A 7842-nucleotide genomic window follows, 5' to 3' on the forward strand; every position below is an offset into this window, starting at 1 on the left:
AGCGAATCAGGCAATTTTCGTTTACATTACAATTTGTGTAATTGAATTAAGTACCGGTATAATATATACATGTATATATATATATATGTGTGTTTGTTTGTTTGTGTGTGTGTGTGTGTGTGTGTGTGTGTGTGTGTGTGTGTGTGTGTGTGTGTAGGTATGTACACGAATGCACACTGTCATTGTTACAGAAGTATAGCGCAATCATAATGGATTTGTTTGTCAACAATAATTGTTCGGAATAATCCTTGGATTTAAATATCCAATTAGAACGGGCGCGCTGCAGTGATTTTTTTAAGTGCATCGTTCGGTGCGCATAAAACTTGTAAAATCGTGGTCTTGGCAACACACCCGCGGGTATTATACATAAACATGAAAATAATAATAATAATAATAATAACAACTATTTAGAACTTGCGGAGGGCCATAATACAGAGACCACATGGCCCATAATAATAGGGGTGACTTAGTGAGCCGCTATATATATGACTTATACATTATATCCAGATGACAATAATTTGGATATTCGTTCTATTTTTAATATAAACGTATAGATGAATAAATATATTTTGATATGACTCGTTGTTGTACCTATATACATGTATTATAATACTGATTTTTTTAACTAAATGAAAAAGTGCCTATAATAGTATACTAAAAAAAAACATAGGCACCTACACTCGGAAAAATACAAGAAATATATACTAAATATATTATTATAGTCCATAATATATTTTCAAAGTTTAATTTAAATTTAAATTTTATACAGTCTGAGTAAATTACACGCATTGTGCTTGAAAATTCTATCCTATAATGAGATTTTTCTCTATTTTATATTATTGGTAAATATATTATTGATGTATAGACATAGAAAATATACCTTGTTGCATATTGAATAGGTAATGATAGTATATTATCTACCTACTACCTTCACTTATACCTATATTGCAGTATATACCTGTACATGCTCATTGTTATTTCCTTTGTACAAAATGAGCGTTAGAACAATTCAAAACAGTTCCTCGAAGCAATAAAAGTAAAAAAAAAATATAAATAAATGAAATTCCTATAGGTAAATAGAAATATTTACCGCCTCCGCAGTGAACCCGCATAGGTACAGTTTAATACTTCAAAACGCTTAATATTGAGTGCGTGAGAAATCCTTGACCGCTTATTAATACCTTTATTGTTTTCAGTTGCAAACTATATGTATACTATAGTAGGTATAATAGGTACGCGTACGGAATAACAATTATATTATTATTTATCGCATATTATAAAGGTAGGTACCCAAGTTCTCTGTGTACACTATTATTTCGTTATTAATACAAAATAATAATTCAGATACCTGATCGGAGTTTGTAGATAATTGTACATTTAATTTTAAATATACGTAGGTACCTATATATACCTACCTAGGTATAATAATTGCATTTAAAACTCGACGTGTAACCGAAATATAATATGAAGGTACACCTAAAAATATAATATTAGGTGCATAATTTATATACAGGCGTAAAGTAAATGATAAACTATACTTCATAATATTATGTCTATGGGAAATTAAAACGTTTGCAATATCGTTGAATATACATCTGTTATTTATGAAATACCTTCCTACGTCATACATAATATAGGTAATAGGCAATATATACCAAGTGTAGGTAGGTAATAATGCTAGTAATTTATTTATAAGATATTAAACAGAAAATATAATTATACGTTTGTGTATATATTATGATACTACGATATTTTATGTACGCGCATACAAGACTTGTGTCTATAACAGCGAATAGTTTTTCTCATTGAGATTTTTTCCACCAAACGAAAATGTGCTTAAATTCCATTGCGGTAATAACGCAGTACCAGCTATACCATACGTCTGTATATTAAACGTATACGCCTATTTAGTATTTACTATATTTAATATATATATATGAATACATATACCTAACTTTATGAGGTATGCGGATGAATTATCTAGCCGAAACGCATCACTGCATGGTGAATTAATGTACTTTGAAACAGTTTTGTATTGTTTATAATTATAATAGTATATGAATATTATGTTCATATAAGTATAGGTACAGCGCTGCTGCACTAGATGCATGTGATTTTTTTAATGGCGTGAATAGCAATCAGAATATATCCAAAGTAATTATAATTTGTAATTTATTTGGTCGTGTCTTTGGAACTAAGTTTATTTTTGCATCGTTGATCCTATATAATTTTATTTATTTGTATGACGATTGATATAAACTTTACATCCAATTAATTTGTTGAAAATAGTACCTTTATAAAATGATGCATTTCGAACAGCGGACCTGAATATAATGTTTTAAGAGAATATAATGTAGTATACTAGGTAAATTATAATATAATAGGTAACGTACACATAATATTACTTATATTATTATAATAACATATTTTTAAAGACTTTAATAGACTAAGAAATATAGATTAGCGTGTAATTATTTTTTCAGTAATCAACCCTAAGGTTGGTATTGCAGTTTCCCAACATGTCACATTATAATAACTATAATATATATATATATATATAGGCGCAACGCATTATGGTACGAGTAAACAATGTTTGACAAGTTATATCTGTAGCGTATCTGATAAAAGTATGAAATTCATTCCAGTTGGGATTCGGGGCGTGACGTGATAGCTGTCAAATATTGTGCATTATCGGTTTGCCAACATATCTTGATACTTTAAAAGCGTCATGAAAATAGCAATTTGATAAATAATAGATTCAAAACGTATATTAGGTATGCGCAATTAATGCGAAAAACATTTATTATAAATACCTATAATATAATATTTTTTTCCAGTTACAAAATAGCGGAATTATTCGCGAGAAATATTAATCAACCCCCTTGTGTGCCTAAACATTACGACTGGTAGCAGCAGTAAGACTTGGTCCGCGTATAATGACTGCAATGACGATGATCACATTATTATATCGTTGAACGAGATTAATTAAAAATAAATCGGCAAAACGGGGTTAGGTATATTAAATATAATTCGTGGGATCGTAGGAATCTATAATATATGAGAAGGTTCATTGGAATGTACCTATATATAATAATATATACATTACGACGGTGCAAAACGATAAGACGATCTACACATTATCCCTTTTGCACGCAATATTGAAATTTACCAGTATCGTGTTACGCATATATCGTATCAGTAGCACATATATTTGTTTCTGTTCACTCCAGGTTATTGTACATGTAAATTATATACATCACTTGTATATACTTATATGTGTATAGAAATGTAGGTATATAATATTATATAATATTAAACACTTCTCAGACACTTCTAAATTACATATAAAACACTCGTGGGGGGTCTTAAACAATGTAGTACAAAAATATACGAATTAAATTTCTTCGACATAACAAAACGTTAATAAAAATCACGATATAAATGCGCCTGTAGAGATGACGAGATTCGAATGTCAGTGTATAAAATATTATATTATGTGCAGCGTAACTACATTATTTTTGATTTATAGTGTACCTATATTATAATATTGTTTCGAGATTGTTTTGTTTTATCTCACAAGTTACAACTAATATCAAAATGTATAGCAATCTCGTCGCAAATATGTAATATTGTACCTATATACCTAGCTAATACAGTGTTAATATGCGTATTAATGTATTTTATTTTACTGTTACATCAATATATAGGTATAGGACAGAGGTGCATCATTATTTGTTTGACGTACCAATTTAATTTATTCAATTATTTTACTATATATATACCTACGCGTTATTATATTATAATCGACTGATAAAAATAAAATAAAATATATAGCATCCCAAAATTCAGTGCTGCAGATTACCCCAATGATTTTATGTTACACATAGGTATACACATCGATGGCTATACAAGCTTTAAAGGACTAACATTTATATGGCCAATTTTTGGTCCAAAGAACCATTTCATTATAAAAATGGGCCAATTTTAAATTAATGTCAGTTTTGTCTGCACTCTGTTGAGCTCATTATTAACTATACTTTCTTGCATTATTTTAATTAATAGATTTGCAGTGGTACAGTACAGTGTTAGGTGTTCAAATTATCTACAGTGCACATGCGATAAGATTTTATAAGAGTAACTCTTACAACTGTTGTAAGAATCGTGTATTATTGATACAATAATATAAATTTCCGATGACAAATATTGAAATAATAAACATGCATGTTTTTCATGGAAAACCGTTTATAGGACGTATTTTATGTATAGACTATATAGAAGAACTACTAATTTAATTTATTTTTTAATAATATTTTTCATTTGAACTTTAAAGAATTTTTTTCATATGAACTGTACATATTATCTTTTGTTATCTCGAATATGTAATTTTACCCAACCATATATAGTCGAGTTAGCAGCAATAATTTTAGTAATAGCTGGTGACTAATATTAGACAATTATAAATTATACACGTCACAATATAATATGCACATGGTCATATGCTTAGCTCTCCTCCCCTTTCGCCACATTTTTTACAGTTTAAAAGCTTGCTGGGAATTATTTTTTACACAGTTATTTATTATAATACATTGCTTGCATCAATTTTATGTCAAGACCGTGTACTTCTACCTCTGCAGAATTTGGCACCTATAATATAATATTATTATATATGATGCTTCTGGGTCACAAACTAACAACTATACGTCCAAATTAAGATGTTTATTAATATATATTAAAATATGCGCGTGGGCGGGTTTGAGATATACCAGGCTAGAGGAAGATAGGTACAACCGAGGTGCAGGATGATCATCGCACAATCTGACGAGAATATAACTGTTGCAGCGTGGCATTTACGCGTACCTAAGTCAAAAACCCCGTCTAGGTGCACCTCATTCGCCGCCGACTCGCATTAAAATAATAATATATATAGCTAGGTACGTGCGCGTATACCTACACGATATTATATATTATTATTATATTTAAGAGCTCTGCAGCGATATACCGCGTACACGTGGAATATTAAATATCGAGAATAAAAATGGGAGAAATGGCCGCCAATGTAAGCATACGATCTCATAATATTATAATATACATGTATATAGCTGTAAGATATTGCAGCAGCACCACAGCCGTGCAGAGCCGCCTTCGCTTTATCGTCGACACGGCGTGGCGTACACATACACAGTTTCAATGCATTATACACATATATGTGCTAGACATAATATGTTATTATATTTTGTAAGCGCGCTTATACGTGCGTTTATGTGCATACTATTGAGTATACGGCGATTGGCCAATTAATTCGGATCACGACCATTGGATCACGACCTCTGGTTCTCATTACGAGCGGACACGACGTCCCGACAGATATATTAGGCACATTATATTATGTACCTATCTACGTACGTACGTGTCGAGCTTAGGTATGATACTATATGTATACACTAACGCGTGAGTCTGATGTAGAGGCGGCGAAAACAACCATTCGCTCTATCATATATAGCCTCATTATATATATATTTATATGCCTTTAAACATTATACTACTATTATTACTGTTTTATAAAATATATATGGGTAGGTACCTATGCCAGCCGTGCAGCATACAAAACTATCTAATATGTCCGGAATAAACATAATATATATTTAGTAGTGGTGGGGGGTGGGGAGAGAAGGAGGAGACGTGAGCACATTTATTTATGGCGTATCGGATATAAGTGGATATTATAGATACCTACGCATATAAATGTAGCTTACCTGCACATATACAATGTAATAACGGATAGATAACGCAGAATAGTGAGTGCGTACCTATACCATGGGAGAGGGTATAGGGAGGAGCTAAAGAGAACTGCGATTCGATTTCGATAAAATTCTTAAAACCCTCGTTTGCGGACAACGACCGCGGGGGTGGTTACGAGCACAGGTATCGTACGGACTGTATAATAATAATAATAATTAATAACACGTAGGCACGTAGCTATATATATATATATGCGGTATACTAACACGTCGGCGTCGAATAGCTATTTATATTGTTTTTTCGTTTTCGCCGCGTAATTACATGTAATTTTCGAACCCACTCTGGTACACATTATGCATAATATATATTATAATATCCAATGCACTTCGTATATACACGAGTCGGACGTTATTGGTCTATGCTCTATAATAATAGTAATAATATATAAGTATGTATATTATGGACGTGATAACCTGGATATTTCCCTTTTCTCTCGTTTATTATACAGTCAGTACATCCTATCGCTCACGCGTCGATCTAATACGCATAGATATTGTATACATAGGTATGTAAATCGTTCATATTCCCGTCGTAACCCATTAAAGTTTCAACTACCCCACCACGCCATAACTACTGATCATTATACACGTATATATCAATATTCTTTATGCATACAAAAATAAGTAACCACGTGTTGCTATTTGCCCCGTTATAACAAGTATGCATTATATTATATGTAGCCATATGGGCACCACATATACTCGTGTATATGTGTGTACATAATATATATATATATATATATATATATATAATTGCAGTTGTGCGTCTTTCAAATTCTGCAGGTAAGACTGTAAATAAAATATATAGGTATATAGAATTATAGTAGGTATACAGCATTTTGAAATGATAATATTATTATAATGTTATAATAATTTTTTTAGTCGAACATTTGCTGTCTGGGATTTATTATACCTATATAGCTATATATATACAGCATAAAAAATATAATAATATGTCATAACTTCATAGGCGCAAATTGGGGGGGGGGGCTTGGGGTTCTAAGTACCCAAAAACCTAGGACATACAATTTTAATATGCTATATTGCAATGGGTTGCTTGCCTTTAATATATTCAGCTCCCCCCTTCAATTCAAAAGTTGAAATCGCGCCTATTATGCATAACTCATAATCTATATGATTAATACTCATCAGTGATGGCACTACGTATTTAGGGCCTCCCTGGGCAACATTTTTGGTAATTTTTTTTAAACTATTCTTGATAAAAACTTTTTCACTCATTAGTGAAAAAGCTTGACAATTTATGCTAGGTTCCTTATAAACTTCATTAATGGAACTTCAAAAATATTAAAGATACATAGGCTCAATTATTTTTTATATGGATTTATAAAGTTAAAAAATTTTGACAAAGTACATCAAATTTTTGAAAATGTTCAATATTTTTTTAGTTTAGTAAGGCATTCATGAAAGTTTTTTCTTTTCATACCTAACATTAGACATTCCAATAAAAGATTTCCAACAAGTTTTACTAACTCTATCAAAAAAAAAAGTTCACTGGAATGTTACGCTACTTATAGCCATAAGATATTTTTGATTCTATTCATTTTTTTTGAATTATTAAATTAGATTATTTATACAAGTGTTCTATTAGTGTATCTAGGTTGACACAACGTCTTCTTTCACAATCATTTTTCATATACAATTTGATTTATCAGAGAATTTAATAATTTAATTATAAAACATTTATATTTATAAGCATATTATACAAACTACCTGCATTGCTTATTCTCATAAAAATTGTTCCAAAGTAGCATGTCATTAATTAAATGATTTTTTTCTTTGCGTGTCATAAATTATGAAAAATAAATAAGTAAACATGGAGCCCCGGGAATTTTTACGGAGGTCCCCTCTTCTAGCGCTTTCAATGATTCCCGTCCGTGTTTGATTGTTTCATTAGCATAAAAATAAACTTAAACCGTATTTTGATTAAGAGATCATTAAACAATTGGAGTATACATTACGGTTCATTTGAAAATAATATTACAATAGTTGTTGCATATATATTACATTATGATAAATCAGGGTT

This window comes from Acyrthosiphon pisum, chromosome A2 (assembly GCF_005508785.2).
Source record: "Acyrthosiphon pisum isolate AL4f chromosome A2, pea_aphid_22Mar2018_4r6ur, whole genome shotgun sequence".
Taxonomy (NCBI): Eukaryota; Metazoa; Arthropoda; class Insecta; order Hemiptera; family Aphididae; genus Acyrthosiphon; species Acyrthosiphon pisum.